The 20,400-nt window shown below is 36.4% G+C and overlaps 1 long non-coding RNA gene across 1 annotated transcript in view; it reads left to right on the top strand.

Annotated features, from left to right (window-relative positions):
- LOC134751092 (uncharacterized) overlaps positions 1 to 20,400 on the top strand; it is a 196,214-nt gene that overhangs the window by 69,652 nt on the left and 106,162 nt on the right. The window lies entirely within an intron of this gene.

The following is a 20,400-nucleotide window of genomic DNA, read 5'->3' on the forward strand; positions in this document are numbered from 1 at the left end:
AGTAAATTCTAGCTTTTAAGAACCTGATTTGAACACTAGGGGTAGTGTAAAAAAAATCCTCTTTTCATTCGATAGCGTGACGCGCGTTCGCGTTTGCGTTATGTCTATTTTCACCAAGCGGGACGTTTCGGAAACTCAAAATCCCATACAAAATGACACTTAACGCAAACATCACGTCGCGCTATCCAATGAAATTTACACTAGGGGTAGGTACTGATCTTGTACTTTATTGTGTAATAATGATTGAGTTAACCTGAAATAGTGAAGGAATTATGAGCAGAACAATAATAGGGAAACTCGGGTACGCGAAACTCTGCGAAGGGGGCGCCACTACCACAATCTGAGGGTCTATCGCGAAACAAGAAAATCGAAATTTCATTATCTAACCTTACATGTTACATGTTATGTTGTCACTCTTGCATGTTTGAGCGATTAAGAGGCAGACAGTGAAATTTCGGATTCGCGTTTCCCGGTAGGTCCTCTGTAAACAAACCGCCTTGATGCATAAATGTTATATTTTACTATCTCTAAAAACTTGTCACAAACCTAATACTTATAGGTATTGTCTTCGGTTATCGCGATAGTTACTCATGAAATAAAACTATGAAAACGGATTATATCGCGTATATTGAATTTATAATACATCCCGACGTTTCGAACCCTTTACAGCATACCACCGAACAAACCTGTTAAAGGTACAGTATGTATAAGTTACTCTATGGTTTACTAAAAAGGCTAGTGCTGGACTCTGGGGGCAGAACATTGCAGTAATATCCCCTATTAATAGCGTTAAGACTATAAGGGTCTGACACTCTTTGATAGAGTCCACAATAGAGTCTTATTGCGATTCCTATAAGAGGAAAGAGAAAATAGTGCCATGCTTTGTCTTTACCGGCCATTTGTTCATGGTCGGGTTATGGCATCATAGCAAGGAGGCGATGGCGAAATACCGAAATTTATAAGAGTGAAAGAGAAAAAGGATTATGCTGCCATACATGAAATACAAGAATATGTCTTTCTCTTACCCCTGGTCGCTCGGTTTCATGTCTATAACTACTTGGTATATACCTATATATTATACTACTCTTTGGTATATATATACTGTCTATGTTCGGAACTGTCAAATTTTTGTTCTAGCTGACAGGCGGATATGGTCCGGCGGTCTGATAGTCAGTGGGCCCCTTTAGACAGACTATCATAACGATCAGGGCCCCGTTTCTCAAAAGCTTGTAACTTGTAATACAAGCGGATGTCACTATTTGGCAGCTTTTGTTAGAAAGGGACTTCCACTTGTATTACAAGTTACAAGCTTTTGAGAAACGGGCCCCTGACAGTAAATACTATAGCGAGGTCTTACTCAATTACCATAAACAGCTTATCACAATGTGTAAAAATGGCTGTCAGTATGCTGCTATAAGTTACTCTATGGTATGCTGTCAGTCGTGATTCGAGTTTTGTGCTTTTTCTTTACTTTATCATGATATCATGAATGCTTGACTATAATTTATTGGATAATAATGTGTGTAGAGTATGTAGAACAAATATGAAGCCGTGGTTATTGATTTTTTATAAGCAATGTTTGACATAAAAGAGTGATGTTATTCGATTTCCTGCTTGCTCAAAAGGTCCGTTATAAGGCCCATCGTGCTATGGGCGGCCCAGTATGGTGTACTCAAGGTATGTATTATTCTTTCGTAGGGTAGGTAGAGTCAGGGAGAGCAAGCTAAAATGGGCTCAATACCTTTTTCGCTTAGCCCACGCTACAAAAATATATTTTTAATACAGTTGCTCAAAAAGTGCTACTTTTCGTGGCTGTTTAGCGTGCGGAAAGTTGGTTTTCGCGAACTAGTGCTTTTTACTTTTCCAATTTTTGTTCCAATTCATGACTACTTATTGATGAGTGTTAATATTAGTTTCCTTTAAACGTCGTAATCAACATAAAAACCTAATGTTAATGTAAGAATACGAAAAATATGCATATTTCATATTTTATTACTTATCATTATAAGTATTATAACACGTTTATTTTTTAATGTTGAAAAACCGTTCTTAATAATTTGTCTGAATGGAACGGAACGCCTGTCAAAGAAGAGGCGTATTTTCTTACTGCAAGAATGTTTTAAGTTTCCAAAGGCAACATTCGATATTGTTTTTATAAATATACGATACACAAATAATGGTAAATAACGATATTTAGGTAATAATAGTACAATGTTTTAATATTTACAATTGTGTCTGTCTTATAGAACATGCATTTGAAAAAAAAACATTCATTGAAGTGGGTTCAATAATATAGTTTGTCAAAGGACTGTCTCATTTCAAACATAGACAGAGAGAATCATACTATCTTTGTCTTACACTAGTACTAGCACCCAAAAGAAAGGGATGAGTATAATTTTCCTGGTTGTTACTGACTGACAAATTGGTTTGACCAACTATAATAACAAAATCTATTCAAGTCGAATAAAAGCTAGAAAAACACCTCTTCATAATGTCAATGTCAATGATGTCAGTGTCACAGAATTAATAATATAAAAGTTTCGAATTCCATCCCTTACTTGTTGCTTTTCTTATTTTTTCGCAACTGTATTAAAAACGTCGTTCGATACACGTGCGGATATGTCATTCTTCACTCGTCCCGAGTCTTGCCACTCGCCTACGGCTTGTGGCAAGATATCTCGGTACTCGTGAAGTAATGACATACTTTCCGCACTAGCATCGAAATGTACTATTACACGCCTCTAAGACACTGGCAATATATTTTTGAAACTGGCTTCTCAAGAAGTTTGTGAGCTCGACCGTACCTATTTATACTAATAATTTATAGTATTAACACCAAGCTAGATGTATTTAAATATGGTATATTATTAACTTCGCATATAATTAAATACATAATTGACCGTAGCGTCAGCGAAGGTCTCCGTTTTAACTAGGGCATTTTACTTTCTTATGTCTGGATGTTCTCCTTTACAGGTCGCAATTCTTAACACGTAACAATTTTGTGACCAGGGCCGTGTTGCATAATAATCTACAACTAATATTATAAGCGGAACTCCTTTTCTAATTCCACTTATTAGAAAAGGAGTTCCGCTTGTAATATTACTTGTAGTTTATTATGCAACGCGGCCAATCAGATTCTATGATTAAATAGATTTTTTTGTCAATCCAGTTTTTGTATTTTTTTACATAAATTTGGCATAAAGCGACCATAGCGCTGGCCATAGCGTTGGCACTTACGAGTAAGACTATTGTGAGTTAACTGTGATAACGACAACCAACTAAGTATTTTTTACTTTTACATTTTTTAAGCCTAACGCGAGGTCTACAGCTCACCGAGCCAGTGTTTGTTTTGTTTAAAGATTGATACTATCACATACAATACAATACAATACAATCATTTATTAATAAAATTAAAATTTTACACTTTTTTTTTAATTTATTGAATAAGGAAACAAATTACAGTTTGTTAGATTATTACAAGACCCATCGTAGGCAAAACCTTATGGAGGTTTGTGTGCCGATGGGGAGTTCGAGAATAACATAAAGAAAAACAATATTATATCCTATATCTTATCATAAGTATGATTCTTAGTATACATAGCTTGTGTCGTTAGTTTTTAATAAGTGCATTATATGTTTACCATTTAAATATTTAGCACAAACAACTTCTGGCAGATCATTCAATATTTTAGGTAAAGTGCATTTTAACACAATTACACACACACAATTTTTTTTTTATAATCTCTGCTTTGCCTTAAAGTTGGCTAGTATTAAAGCCACTTCTCGTTCTTTACTGTTTTCTTTTGTTCAATATAATCAAATAAATAAATAAGTATACTACTTGTTACGGCTGTATTAATAATTATAATTATAACTCCTCAGAACGCCCTATAAAGCATCAAGGTAATAATTTCCCTTGGGAACATAATATTTGCTGCTTTACACATAATTTAAAATTGGCCTTGTGTTTGACCTACTTCAGACCTTGGCGGTCTAGCATGAGTTGCGTTCTCGCGCGCGGGTCCATACTTGAAGACGCGAGATCGCAACTCATGCTAGACCGCCAGGTGTGCAATTGTGCAAGCATCATTCCAAGACACATAGGTACATAAACTTTGTTTTAAGAGAGTAATAGGTAGATAAACTGTGGTTAAAATAGATTAATACACACTACACGCCAAATAATTCACATCTCCCATACCGTTATCTTTTTAGATTTTGTAAGATAGTTTACCTAACGGAATGAAAGGAACGAACAATGTATGGACACTTTTAGAAATCGAAAGAGCTAATTATTAAAAAAAAAGTCTTTTTATTAACGATAAATTAATAAAAGATTTAAACATAATAGAATACCTCTGGACTTTGGTTACTTGGAGCATAGCCTCCTTTTTTCTTACACGTGCCCCGATATATTTTTTTTCACAAAAAGAAACTTGCGGAGAAACTCCTGAAACAAAGTAATAAAATGCGAACGAACTTCAGACTCGTGACACTGAACTTGTTTTGACTGATATCCATAATAACGTCGTAACGACAGGCTACAGTTTTAGGATTCCGCGAGTCTTCTTAAAAGGAGCATAACACGAAATTGTCTACCGTTGTCCCGTACAAATGCCAAATTTCTGAAAATATGCAGGTATTCTGCCACAATGGATTGAAAATATGCTCAGTAATATAATCATTGAAAAGTTGAAAAAAATGTACCTAATATACGAAATAAGTACTGCCTAGAATCCGTCTTCTAACTTTTGCTGCTAAATTTGGACTGTTTTCAGCTTTTTAGGGTTTTATCTGCAGATAAATTTTCTTTTGTAGTAAGTACTTTCAAAGTTCAAGGTCTGACCATGATTAGTTTAGGCTGCGCATTTTCTCTTACTATTTAATTATCGGAACTGTTTTATACTAGCTTCTGCCTACGACTTCGTCTGCGTAGAATGATAATTTCCGTGACAAAAACTATCCTATGTTCTTCTCCGGGAGTTAAACAATCTTCATACCAAATATCATCTGAATAGGTTCAGCACTGAACATGTTACAGACAGTCAGACACAGGGAGTAAGGGATAATAAATAAGTGTATAAAGAATAAAATAAGTCCTCAAAAGAGTCCTACAGATCCTGAGTATTAATATATGATTTCGCTTTCCGCCTTATTTATTTTCCGCCGTAGAATAAGAAATAGGTGTTACGTGTTTGACCTCTTGTTTGCTCTCGTTGGACCTGATTTCATCGCTTATCTCCGAATAGGAAAAAACACTGCTATTCTTAGGACACATTATTAAATGACTGAAGTGAAGTAAGTAAGCTTGGTCAATACAGCATTTTGGAAAAATATACGCAAGGTGACTTCTAGTAAAACTTTTGCTCTATCTTTTGACAGTGAAATAGCAACATTGTTTGTTTTCTTCGGGATTATTAAGAGTTTTGTATTTAAGTTCATTTTGTCTGATAGCAATAATGGATGTTGATTTGTTTTGACTCCTAGAGTTTAAGACTTAAGGTTTATATAAAACGTTTGTGGCTTCTTAAATAGTGTTCTTCTACAACCTTTAACTGATAGACTTATCGATATTTCACCGCAGTTTAGTCGTGATGAGCTGATTAGGAAAATGTAATGAAAACGACAATTGTAATAGGTAGATGCTTTACTGGGAATGACTAGAATAGCAATTAGATTACGTTAAGTAAGTAAACTAAGAAATATTTAAAAAACTCGATTGGTTACATAAATATTTAGAAACACAGAAAACAGAGAGTTGGCCAAGTTCAAAAAGTTAAAATGCGACATATGGACCAAAATAAATATATTGATATGTCGCAAACATTTTTTAACACAAAATTTTAATCTTCCTGGAATTTGAACTCAAGACTACTAGTATCGTAGGCATAATTCTATGTGTGTCTACATTGCCTGAGGCAATACATTATATTACATTACATAGGTATTCATTGTAATGTTCATTAGTTTTAGACAAATTAATTAACATAACAGAAAATTGTAATACGAACTCAAAGGTTTCCTTTGAACTAATAGAGCGCGAGCCAGGAACAGATTTGACCAATAGCCTCCCGGGCGATAACTCGTATAGTGGTTAACGGCTATGTGTGATGAACCCTCGTGGGCGTCAGCTGCCGCTCCGTTGGTGGGTTGATATTATTTATAGACGCGAGCCGGTTCTTCCCTAATGACCCTATCCAAGTTCGTTTAGAGACTTTAGACTTATCTAAAGGCTGACATTAGTGTGCATGAGATACGCTTGCCTCATGGTGAAAAGAGAAGTTCTTGTTCTTATTGTTTGCCTTGGTGCTTCCCCGGGATTAGTTAATTATGTTATCTAGTGGTTTATTATTTGATCTGAGATTAGCGTAGTTTAACATTGGGGTATCGGTAGCAGATGTCTCTGCTTAATACAATATTATTAATTTAATATGGGGTAACAACATCGTTACAGGTGGATTTTCCCATTTCATGTTTTTCTTTTCAATAAATATTGTAGTAGAATATTTTTATTTCCTTTTAAACAAAAATTTGATTACACTTACAATCGTTTTAGCCCATTTATTTATGTTGATGTATTTATTTATTAATTGAATAAATCATTTTTACTAAAAAACGACAGATAACGCAAAAAGGCGAACTTGATGCCATATGGCACTCTCCTGCAGCTGTTTTTCTCATAGACGCCTTCCGACATCCGATATCGGAAAGGACCCCGTGAGCTGTCGGACCGATAACATTGGTTTGTGTGCGTATAATGTTTGTTGTAGTGTGCATGACCGCTAAAGACGGCGCCCCGCGGCCTGACTACGCGGATATGTGAAACCGCTCTAATAAGCTAGTAGTCCCCTGTCCTTCAATAAATATGAATCACACGGATCCTTTTATTCCAAGCCGGTGAACCAAGTGATTACGTACTTATTAGGAGCGTTTAGCCAGAGAATACATACATATATGGAGTAATCCATTTTAAAACTAGTGGCTCTATGAGAATGAGAATGAGAAATCGTTTATTATCAATTAGCAGAGTTAGGTACATCTTTTTATTCCCGTTGGATTATGTCAACTAATTTGTGTCTAAAAGATCTGTGTAAGCTGGAGCTGGAGGTGTTATGTCACAAGTCAAGTGTCGAGTTAAAGATGTTGGTAATAGTGTTACATATGTTACATTTACTTGGCTCTGTGAGCTGTAGACCTAAGTGACAGCCGTGACACAGTGGCAGTGAAACATTGAAAGCCACAGTAACATACGATAAAAGGTACGGTATGGCCATCTTCGCCCCTCTGATATCATCATCTGCATTTTATCATCACAGAAGTGGGCACTAGACACGACAAACACTGCCGCTGAACAGACAGCAAGACGTACACTAATAAACTCCTTGCCAATAGGTAATGGACCAGGAGCTTGCTCCATATGTAATGTGCGATTTGCGTTGTAGTTTCTCTGCAGTATAGGGGCCGTGCACGTTGGAGGGTCTGCCATCTTGTGGCCTGAATCGGAAACATAAACTGTACATTGACACTTCACGCCAAAACAAGTGCTGCCCGCTGCTTGAGGGCTTTGCTGCTTTACGTACGTTTTATTATGCATTGTAGGTTCTGCCATCTTGTGAGCTACATTGGAAGCTTAAACTTGACATTTACACTTTGCGCCAATAAACTGGGGGCTCCTGTGCTGCCCCCTACAGTTCATGCACGTTTCCTATATCTAGCCAATTTGCGACGTCGACATTCACTTCTGGACCCTGCGTAAGTCATGTATGTAAATAAAATGTCGGTACCGATCTAATTTCAAAACATTAGTTATTGTAATATTACGACAATTTCAGTCCTTTTATTGATGTAAAAGTTTTATTGTACCTATGCAAAATTAATTAAAATTGAATTTTATTCTCCATTTTTACAACTTGCTCTTTGAGAACAGACATATTTGATGACTTTCGATGTCTGTTCTTAAAGAGTACCTATATTTCTCTTACCAGCTCCCGTTCATAAGTGGTACACATCACGCAGGCGCTATTACGGGCTCTCAACAGATGGCGACACTGAAATAACATCTCAACCTTTGAAGTGCGTGTGAGCATGTACGTTGTTCACAGTATATCAATTAAACCATTTTCTTATTTAGTCAGCTACTTAGCTACTTAAGCTAATGTTACTAACCAAGTTCGCAGATAAGTAAAATTTTGGAGACTAGACCAGGCTGAAGTGAATTAAAGACCCAAGCAATATTTTTACCCCCGGAGTTACACACAATGTTTTTCATCATACTTGGGGCGTAAAAACTAAATTTTAAGCGAAATAATTCATAAATAGGATACATTTCAAACATTCGTCCGTCCATTTTGTAATTTTTTGACAGCATTTAGGCATCAAATGCACTCAGACCTATCCGGCATTCAGCCACGATTGAAAATTGTGTAAATAGTTATTTGTTATACAAGGGTGCAAAGTTGTATTTTACCCACGAGTGTTTCAACACACGAGAAGTAAAATACATTTGCACCCGTGTGTAACACAAAACTTTTCCCCTCACTATAGGTATAGCGAGGAAAGTGCAACATCCACAGGCGTTAGATCATCTTCATCACTGGAATCACTATTTTTTACGATAATACGATATTATAACAGAAAACTCTGGAAGTTGTGCATTTTTACGTGTCGGAGCCGGTGAGAAAAATTTTGTTGACAATGTTGACATTTCTGACGATGCGTTTTGAAATTGCATCGACTCAACTTGTGCGTTCAGAATTACATTCAACATCATTTAAAAAACAAATGTTTCTTATTGAATTTAAGGTTTATGACTTAAAATCATTAAATAAAGCCAAATTTGGTATTTTTTATTAAATTCTCAAACCATTTATTTAATGATAATTAATATCGAACGAACCATTATTATGAGCGTTTTACGTTTTGTTATCTGTCAAAAGCTACTTAAACACGCTCCATCCAAGGTCAAATTACTTTCCCCACTAGTGGATAAAATGCGTTTTTCCCCGCTTACGCTAAAACGCTCATAATAATGGTTCGTTCGATATTAATTATATTAAGTAGGTCTGCCTGCAACCTGCTATTCATATTATGATACTCGTAGTATTCATTTGATGTGTGCTCCTGCTCATATACCTAAATATAGAATACCACTTTTAGAGTTAGGCTACTGGTTGAAGCTATGTAGACTGTGGCAGTAGTAGTAGCCGTATTTTATTTATAATCTCTTCATGGCGCTGGATAATATTGACAAAATAAGGACAGCATAGTAACAGTGATAAATAAAACTGTACAGTTTTCTTCAATACACATATCATATCTGTTTTGAGTTAAACAGACGGATAGGATTTATTCCACTGATAACACTATTCTCATGTGCTATTCTCATAACTTAATTCGTTGAAATTGTTATCGGACGGTTAAGAACCCAATAATAAATGGTTCAAACAAAACTTTAGATTTCATTATATCGAGATAGTTTTTTTAACCACCGCAGCGACATCTTCGTTAAGCTTTGCACCTTTTTTGGTGTTTAGTACCTCAAAAGGAAAAAAAACGGAACGGACAATTACGCCAAGCGCGCACTACGATTTTTTGTCGTGCGATAATTTTCTCGCAGAAACGCAACGTATGTGTTTATATGTCAGTGCGCGCATATACGAGAAAAAAATATGTATCTATTACAGCGCGATGAGAAAATCGTGTCACAAAAATTAAAATTGTAGTACGCGCTTGGCCTAAGTGAACTTACGTAATATAGTTTCTTAAAATCTTGGCAAAGTTAGTGGCAAGTAAATTGGTTGAGAAGCAACTTGTTGCTTTTAAAATGGTAAATGTTTACTTAACAATTTTTCATTTTCTCCCTTGAGTGGCCGGGTGTTAATTGTGTTTAATGTTGTTTAAGGTTTTTTATTTAATACAAAAAAACCTGCATAAGACGACCGGTTTGGCCTAGTTTAATTATTTCTAGTTTTAGTCTTGTTATGTTGTGCTAATAAATACTTTTTCTTCTTCTTTCTTCTAGTGACACTAGTGACCCTGCCTATGAAGCAAATGGTTCTGGGTTTTAATCCCGGTAAGAGCTTAAGAGGAAAGGGGACAATCGATTCTCCATACAGACGTAGTTCTCATTTTCCTCTCTGGATATTGATATCATGGAAAATAATTTTGACAGTTTTTTTTTTAGTTATAGCTATGCCCCTAACCGTTTTAATTTTTCTTTTTTTTTAATTAGAAGCGAAAAACAGATTTCATATCAATTTTTAAATGGTTCTAATTCTTACACTTAATAATGAAAAAATCGAAAAAATTAAACGGTCGGGCATAGCTATGATACATCTAACTGTGTAAAAATATTTTCAATAATGTTATTATCCAGAGAGGAACATGGGGACTGCGTTTGTATGAAAAGGCGATTCGTGGCGGTCGTCCCCTTTCGTCTTAACTATGTAAGGAGTCAATTTGTGTAAGGATGTCCCACACTACACTATACTACACTACACTACACTAGAGCATAAAAAACAAGTTTACACGCGAGTTAAACCACTCCTTACCGAGCATGAGAAGTAAACATTCCATATAAATAATTATCATTCGGTAACGAAGTAATCTTTAATGTATTTTGCATTACTGTTAACGCTCAGTAGCCTACATATTTTTTGCATATATCGACCTATCTCAATAAGTGAAATGTAATATTTCTTTTGAGACAAATAAAATAAAAAATCTTTAACCCGAATTGTTAACGTCGATCGAAAAGTAGGTAATACCTAAATGTCCAATGTGTTGTGTGTGGAATGTTTATTGTGTGTGAATATGTAAATGTGTGTGGTGTAATGTGTGTGTGTGTGGTAATATCTGAATATCCGATGCGTATAAAATTAAATGAAAATAAAATAAAAATATTTTTTTAAAGAAAAAGTCATGATATTTAATTCTTATCATAGTTACTCACTTGTATTGTTTTTACTTTTTGACTGGCGTAACGATTAATTATTATCACCTCGTCTACGCCAGAATAGCAATGCCCAATGTTATACCAAAGATAGATATAACTCCGTAATAGATGGATACAGTCTAAGGAAAAAACGTGCCTCGAAAATCACGAAAATTTGATTCTCGATCAGATGGCGCCACTAGTTTTGGCCTGCTCTCGTATAGAGGGCGTTGACTGTTTCGTTTGTTATTTATAATTTTAACGTATACCAGTGAAAGACCATGGGTCAAAATCATATAAAAATAATTAATGCAAATAAAAAAAACATTTATCCATATTTAAATACATTTTAACGTATTTTTATAAATCTTCATTTTTAGTTTTAAAGTATGTCGATAGATGGCAGTGAATTTAAAGTGGTTACAAAATTTACTATGACAGTACCGCTCTATCTTATTATATCCTCATTGGTTATACCTATGAGTCACAATATATGTAGTCTAGTAATACTTATGTACAGTCGCCATCAGATATATCGGAGCAGCCAGGGTGCTCACAAATATCTGAACACGCCTCTATTGTAATGGCGCTAGGTGCGTGTTCAGATATTTTTGAGTCTCTCGGCCGCTCCGATATATCTGATGGCGACTGTAAGTCTATAACCGATTCGCTTGATCACAGAACGACCATAAATTTCCAGCTCCATAAACGTTCGATATAAACGGACGCGCTGTAATAGTGTTATGCTTCAGTAATAGTGTTGTGACGGGCTCACAGTTTACATGGCGCTACCTGACACACTCACCGATCATCGAAATAGAATTAACACTTGGTTGGCGCGATTATTCAAAATGGGTCTTGGCTCAACCCAAGAGCACGCTATTTTACCCGGTCCTGCGCTAATTCACGCCAGCTTTCACTGACGCCAAGCTCACAAAGATCTACCTCCACTCTATCCGCCCACCGATACTTAGGATGATGTGTAGGATAGCGCCCGGTCGGTCGACACAAATAAAAGTATGGTCTCTTTATAGCACGACCTTCTCCCATCCTTTCGAGGTGGCCCAGCCAACGAAGACGATGCGCTTTGGTCTAACCCATCATCAAAATATTTACATCTTTTGTGGCTGAAATTTGGCACAGTAGGTACTGGGGTTTGGTCTTTATATAAAAGAAATATTAACAAAACTATACCTTACCATTGATCTTTTTTAAGAAGTTATTGACACTCACCGATTATCAAAATAGAATTGGTTTGGTAGCTGAAATTTAGAACAGTACTGAGATTTGGTCCAAGAATTAACAAAACTATAACTAGGGTCAGGTCCCAGGTAGCAAAGTGACGTCAGCGACGTACAAGTGACCTCATAATGACGTCATTTATACGTCATAATGACGTAACGGACGTCATAATGACGTCTAAATGCTACCTGGGGTGGGGTAAATATAAGACACGGGTATTAAAAAACTAAGTTCAATAAGAAGCCTTGCATGTAGACTTCTTTTTAAATGGAATAGGAATGAAGTAGAATAAGTTTTTAAGTATTAAAAGTCTTATTTTTCCTCGTGTCTTATATTTACCCCATCTGACTCTATCGAATTTTTAGTAGTTTACTGATGACCTCGATCTGATATTGACTCTTAAGAACCGCACGTGGGGACTGAAATTATGTTTTGCTCTAAGGTAGTTGTGTTGCAACGGATTCAAATGGCTGTTTACACATTACTTGTACAGTCGAGTTCATAAGTATACATAAGTATTTATGAACTTGACTGTATGCTTGGAAATGTTCGCCCTAATGTAGCATAAATAAGAGAGAAGAACTTCATATAAGGCAAATAAATTAAAAATAATAAGTTTTCGGCAAAAATTTTATTTTTGGTACAAGCTTTTATCGCTGACTGTACTTTGTTTTCCACAGGCAACTAATACTCTTCAAGGCAGTTCTAAAAACCCCAAACACAATTAGGTTGCGTTGTTTTATCACAGAGTTCCTATGACCACCTCCTGTCTTCATCATCAGATCAGCTCGATGGTACCATAGTATTGCATTGTCACCCGACTTACATGCGTATGCAAATTTTCAGCTTTATCGGAAACCGAGAAGATGGTTAAATTAGTTACCTTAGATTCCATTACATAGTTACATACAGGTCGACCTAATAAAAGCGTATTAAAAAAGCGGTTTTAGTAACCAGGAAATCGGTATGCGTGTAAGTACTTATACTTAACTAACCTAAACAATTTGAACACTACTTTTATGTGGCATGTGGAACATTTTATTAGCGTTAAAATGAAACCACAGTAGACTAAATAAGTCTGAATATAAAAGTTCCCTCCCACACACCTTCGTAAATATCCTGCCAAATTACGACGAATCCATGCCGAGGTGGTCGCTTTCATCCGAAAGTGATTGGGCGTTATTACACTTTACTGTGCACGTCTACGGTAGCGACCCGTTTTAGGCTGCGTTTCCAACAGAGATGTGTAGCGAAGGATGTGTTTGTTAAGAACCAATAGAAAGGAAAGCTGAGCGAGGATAGGTGAATAAAGTGATTCTATTGGTTCTTAGCAAACACATCCCTCACTACGTATTCTCGCACGTCTCTCTTTGAAATGCAGCCTTACCTCCCCTATTTTACCGTGACGGCAAACCGTGTCTTACCGTATGTGGACGTCCACACTTCCACAGTAAAGTATAAAAGCGGCTATTGGAATCTTCTCGCCTCCGAGCGATTTAAGAAATCCTTTCCGAATCCTGTTGATTGAAAATGTCTCTCAGAGATTCTGTATGTCCGTATTCTGATTTGTTCAGTTAAGGTAAGATGTAAACTACATTAAGGGCTCAATTAGACGGCGCGCGAACTCGCATGCGAATTTAGTTACCTACATTGCGGGCTCTTGAGGTTACACCCAATTCAGACGACCGATCAAATACCGCAATGTTATAAAACTCGCATTCGAGTTCTCGCACCATTTAAAATCTGAATGAAATGAACCCTAAAGGGGCCACTGATTACCAGTCCGCCGGACGATATCGGCCTGTGAGTTGTTCGGAACTGTCCCATTTTTGTTCTAACTGACAGGCTGATATCGTCCGGCGGACTGATAATCAGTGGGCCTCTTAAGTCATTAAGATAAGGGGAAAATTTGAGTTGTTTCGGGAAGTAAGATGTTTAATTATTTGGAATAATATTTATTTAATCGTTTTCTATTTATTAACGGTGAACCTTTACTAACACCCGATGCAAAACAAAATTGAAGGTTAAGATTACTTTGTAGAGCGACCATTCTGATTCGAACTATTGGCTTTCTCACTCCGTTGAGCGCCAAAACGCCTCGCCTTTCATCCCTTTTTTAAGAATCTACTATTTACTTTACATGACCGGTACGCGTAGGTACGCGCTTCATAGGTAAACAATGAGCCACTATGAGAGCATGAGAAATGAAAAATATAAAAATACATGTTTTGAACAACAATCTATATTCAGCTTTCGTAGTGCATATTCTATATTCAAATTTCGGAGTGCAAATGGTGCAACATAAATCACTACCTAATTTATCATTTCAATTCCATACTTTGTTCACAGTTCATTAACTTTTCAACAATGCTTTTAAGTACAAAATGTCATTCCACTCGCATATTTAGGCGAACAATCGCTAGGATCGGTTCGTGGCTCACCTAACTTCAGAATAATATGCTTAAGAGGAAAAGCCACTGGCTAGGCCAAAGACGACTGTTTCCCACGTGGTTTTAGACCCTAGAGCAATGATTTTTTTCAACACATATTAATATTACCAATATCTGTGTCGGACTGTTCGCCTAAAATTTCTATTTCTTTCGCACGCGTAACCAATGACAATTTATAAACAACCTTTACCCGTACCCGTGGCCCCATGGATTCGCTGAAGTGTCCAAATTGGCTCATTGACAGACGTATCCACTTTGTTATTCAGCCTCCGCGGGTCCGAATTTGCTGACGCTGGCAGTTTATATGAAATTTTAATAAAAGGCTTGTGAAAACTTGAGTGTTTTTTGCCCTAGCCAAAGCTATAAGCAAAAACATACCCCGGTCTGTCAGGGACATTTTGGTTAGCGAACATATTTTTGCAACTAAAATTTGCTTTATAAGTCGGTGTCAATAAAATGTATATTTCATACTATCATTATTATTTAAAAGATTATAATAAGTACAATAATATAAACTGAATTAATATGAAATCGAATTTTACAGTTTTGTTAGTCATTCGAGTCCATGTCAGATGTTGGACTGGATACCTATTTATAATTGCGATAAGAATAAATGAAAATAGTTTGAGAGTAACGAAAGAGCTGTTCTTAAGAACCAACCGTTCTTAATTCAATGGAACTTTCATAACTTACACGAAAATTAGGTACATACATTTTTTTTGTCCCAAATTGTGATTTCGTGTAAATTTCGCCCAGAATAAGGAGCGGTTCGTAAAAATATATCGTGCTTATCAATACGGAATCAAGTGGTCTCTATCTGCCTTATATAGGTAAATATGCCACAGATTGTATGGATACGAGTATATGCCAAAAAGTCAATACAATTTAAGAGTTGTTTGAATGTCCATTTTATTCTAAGAGTAGCACGCACAGGTTCTGTAGTTTAGGAATACAGGTACGACCTTACGCGTGTTTCCAGCGTTACCAAAAGCAATCTAAATATAAATCGCTAAATGGTAAACGTATCCTAAGCCTAGCCAAGATGCCTATCGTTTGCGCTGCCACAACGAAACGTTTTCTGTCTCTCTGTCACTCTTACATATTAGTGCGATAGAGAGACAGATAGCGTTATTAGCGATAGAGGAAATTAGAAGATTGCGGCAGAAAATATGGCCTACGCTCAGGTTTTTGCCTTTCATCTCAATAAGTTTAAAAATAGGTATACGTTTCTCCTTAAAATTTTGCTCGTCAGATTCCTCGGCTTTATCTATCGGCTCGGTTATGCTGCTATGGTATGCTGGGTAACGATATACAACTGAGAATATTTAAATGAAGGTTAGACATGTAAAAGTAGTTAGGGTAAAAACGGGACCCTATTACTAAGACTCCGCTGTCCGTCTGTCCGTCTGCCACCAGGCTGTATCTCATAAACCGTGATAGCTAGCCAGTTGAAATTTTCACAGATGATGTATTTCTGTTGCCGCTATAACAGCAAATACTAAAAAGTACGGAACCCTCGGTGCGCGAGTCCGACTCGCACTTGGCCGGTTTTTTTAGGGTTCCGTAGTCAACTAGGAACCCTTATAGTTTTGCAATGTCCGTCTGTCTGTCTCCGCGGCTTTGCTCGGTGATCGTTAGTGGTAGAAAGCTGCAATTTGACATAGATACAAAAATCATACATGGCGAGTGAACGGTAAAATAAAAACTAGGTACAAAAAGTTTTTTTGGGTTACCTCCTAATTTTTTATATATTTTTTTCACTTTAATCCAATGGTATCGTTGGACAGGTCTTTCAAAAGGAATAAGGGTCTTTAAATTAAATAGTTTCGGAAATAGTCGCTTCAAAGGAAAAAAATATGTGTCCCCTTCCCTCTTACTTAAAAGATATGAAAAAAAATCGTAAAACATAAATTTACTAAATTATTTCAATGAAATCTATATGAACATGATCGGTCCAGCCATTTTTGAGTTATTGCAAAGTCTTCTCTTCTTATTATAGTAAAACTCCCTTTTAGGTATGCTTGTGATGTACATGATACTTAAACTAATAGCCCCCGTTTAGCTTATTCTGACAGAATGGTAACCACGCTACGGAGCCCTACACTGAGCAGTGCTCAACATGCTCTTGCCCGATTTTATTTTTATAGATTAGTACCTACCCTTTAATATACTTTAGTTTCCATGTGGTTTTTTTATGACATTTGAACTTGATTAAAACGTGCAAAAATTCAATATGAAAACTAAATTTTTTGTTGATCAAAAGCGAAAGAAGTCGCGGGCACCGGCTAGTTACACATAAATACATTAAAGTTGAACCGGATGACTTGGCCTGCAATCTCTCATTTCCCGGCCATGTAATAATGTAGGTACTTCGTTGCCGTTGTATCACAGTTATTTTACGTTCCCGAATTCGCTTCGTATTTGTAATCTTAGCAGTTTACCAAACCGAATGTTGTTTATTATGGTTCGGCGTTCATGTGATGTATTTCCGATTTTCAGGTTATTTGCAGTGTTCGATTTGTGACCTGCGTCTATGAGTAATCTCAATGTATAATAGTTATTGCGCTTTAAATGCATTATTTGAAAGATATTTAGTATATTTACATTGGTATAGGTATAGGTACATCAAGTTGTTGAATTAAATAACTAAACTACAAAACATAAAACCTAAGTCTAAAAATAAATAATACCAACATTAAAATATAATACTAAAAAGTATACCCCTGCGGCGTGATGCCGTAGATGCAGACAGTATTTCCTCGCTGTATCGCAAGACTAATTCTGTGAGCGAGGAAGCTGCCAGCTCTGCGATCGCCGGCGACGTCAGCTATCCTTTTGGATAGTTCCTTACAATCCTTAATAAGCTTAAGTGCGTTCGGACCCCACGGGCCAAGAGTCTCGATGTCTCGACGACAAAAGGTACGAAATAGTATTCGGCGCCGAGACCCCTATTTAGTCTTGTTTTAGTAATTTATGGAATCAGTAATCTATCAGGATTTGTCAGTTCTGTGATCTCCAAGAACGCCTAAAGTCGCAAGTAAAAGTCGCCAAAAAATCAGCTACAATATTCACATAAAAAAAACAATATATAGAAAAAGGCACAACAACTATAGATAATTAATAGAATCAGGCCTTACTCTGCGGAAATCCGTATTAATAAAATAAAATAAAAATACTTTGCTGATCCGCAAAATAATAACCTGCTAGTCAATCACTGCTGTCCCGTTATACCTACTTAGGTTCTAGGTTGATTCCCAAGAAAATATGTTATCCCCAGTTTACTCGCTTTCGGAGAAATTAAATTTCTATATACCTTTTTACCTATAACTAGTTCAGGAATAGTCGACGAAACCGACTTCTAGGTATTTTATCTCCCGCCTTCGCCTTCAATGCATAATAATGACAAAATGCCAAGCCCGGCGTGTTCTCATTTTAAAGTGAAGGCTCTTATATTCTATTTGTTAAATATAAATTGACAAGCGAAGGTTGGCGAGCTCTGACATTGGCCGCGGTCAGGGCTATCATAGTTTTAAAATTTTGGCACCCGCAGCAACCTGTTTCATATTTGGTTATCAAAACTTTGTGCGGTGGAAACACGCAAAATGATTTAAAATGTATTTCTGCGGTAACTATTTGTTTATAGGTCTAAGTCAGGAAAGATAAATAAGCCATCAAGTAGGTTAGAGTATTGGGATTAGGTACATAGGTCCCGCCTATTTCTAAATATTTATCATTGAAAAACGATAAACAATATACCTAGCAAAGATTACAAGCGTACACCAACAAACACCAAACTAATAGAAATTAGTTTTTGGCAAAAATGTCGTTTTGGGTACAAGCTTTTATCGCTGACTGTACTTTTCTTTCCACAGGCAACTAAAACTCATCGAGACAATTCTAAAAAACCCAAACACAATAGGTTGCGTTGTTATATCACAGAGTTCCTATGGCCACCTCCTGTCTCGATCATCAGATCAACTAGATGATACCATAATATTGCATTGTCACCAGACTAACATATGTATGCAAATGTTCATCTTTTACGGAAACCGATAAGTGGGTCAAATTTAACTTGTAAGATTTGACCCTTACAAACATACATATACATAAGTACTTACATTGCAAGTTAATAAAAAGCTTGTAAAAAATGTATCCGGGATGACAGATATTACGAAAAGTCACGTGATTAAATTTCCATACTCTATTTTATTCCATATATATTCTTGGCTATTTTCAAGTACCTATATAGGAACTTTCGTAAGTGATTTAACTCATGAAATATGGAATAACTCAGGAATACGCTAAATACATTTACCCGTAGTTCCAATAACAGCTCAAATTCATTTTTAGCAAACGTAGCGCAATTTTGACCGTGCCATTGCATTTCAATCAAGACGATCCATTAAAGTTGATGACCAATTAACCTTGTTTCAACGCTTTACTTTGATTTACAATGTTTAATGCCAGTTCTAAGTTTAGTGATAGGTACTTAAATATAAATGAACAAGTTATACCCGCGGTACTACCCGCATGGGACTTGCTTTGTGTTATTTTCCATCTCTCCCAAAGTTTATTAAGGGGAAATTACCTATATAAGCGTTTCGTTCATCTTAATATGGTTTTTAAATTGTGTATTGTTTTTGTATAATTATAATCAATTGTTATTTTCCACTTGACGATCATAATATAAATTCGTAAAGATTAATGTAAAAATAATTTATATTGTAGTTTAATATTATGAAATAAATAAATCTAAATATAAATCTAAATCTATAGTTTCTACTCGTATATGTTGATACAAAAATTTCGGTGCTGAGGTTAAATTTTGGTTCTATTTTTTTATGTTTTATTAAATTTTCTCAAACGTGCACGGAAATGTTTTATTATTATATTCGTGATGATAGCTGCAAAACGCTATTTTGTTTATTTGGTAGTCAGCAAATGAGCAGAACATGTTACAAAACATCACATTTTAGTGAAACGCGCCGGCAACGGGATTTCATACAACATTGCTGGCTTAGGTCAGCAAAGTGGGCCCGAATCGCACGTCATATCCACACGCCCCGCTATAACTATAACCCGAATTTCCTTCAAAGTTTAATCCAAAACACAATGTATTGCGAATTTTGTTATGTTTGAAGCGTGACAAGTAACGTCAATCACAATGATGTTAGAGTACATTGAAGACAATATATATTTATATTGTATGAAACTTACGAAGTCTTAACTTACGGATTCATATTTTTTTAAAGTTGTTAAACAAAAGTTTTATCGTTTGAGGAGTACAACATACGTTTAAATGATTTGCTCTTGTTACAGGCCACACCTGGTATAAGTATTAAAGAAATAAGTATTGAATAATAAAGGCATACAATCTTAGCTAAATACTTATCTTATGGAGCAATGGAGCTTGCTACAGTTAACTTGTGCTTTACCGATACCTCTTCTTCGACCTAGCGTTTTCCCGGCCTAGCGCCAGGGTCCGCTTTCCTACTCAATCTTCTCCACTTTGCCCGGTCATCGGCATCCTCAAGGGTGAGATTGTTCTCTTGCATGTCCGCTATCACGACGTCCAGCCAGCGCTTCTTAGGCCTACCGCGGCCGCGTGATCTAGGGCCTTGGACAGTGAGGTTGAGGCATCTGTTTCCGACGTAGTCCATCGGTCTGCGGCTTATATGGCCATACCACCGGAGACGACTTTCCTGCAGCTTATCCACTACGTAACGGATGCCGAGGCTGCCACGGATGTGTTCGTTACGTATGCGATCTTCATCT

This window comes from Cydia strobilella, chromosome 21 (genome assembly GCF_947568885.1).
Source record: "Cydia strobilella chromosome 21, ilCydStro3.1, whole genome shotgun sequence".
In the NCBI taxonomy this organism is placed as follows: Eukaryota; Metazoa; Arthropoda; class Insecta; order Lepidoptera; family Tortricidae; genus Cydia; species Cydia strobilella.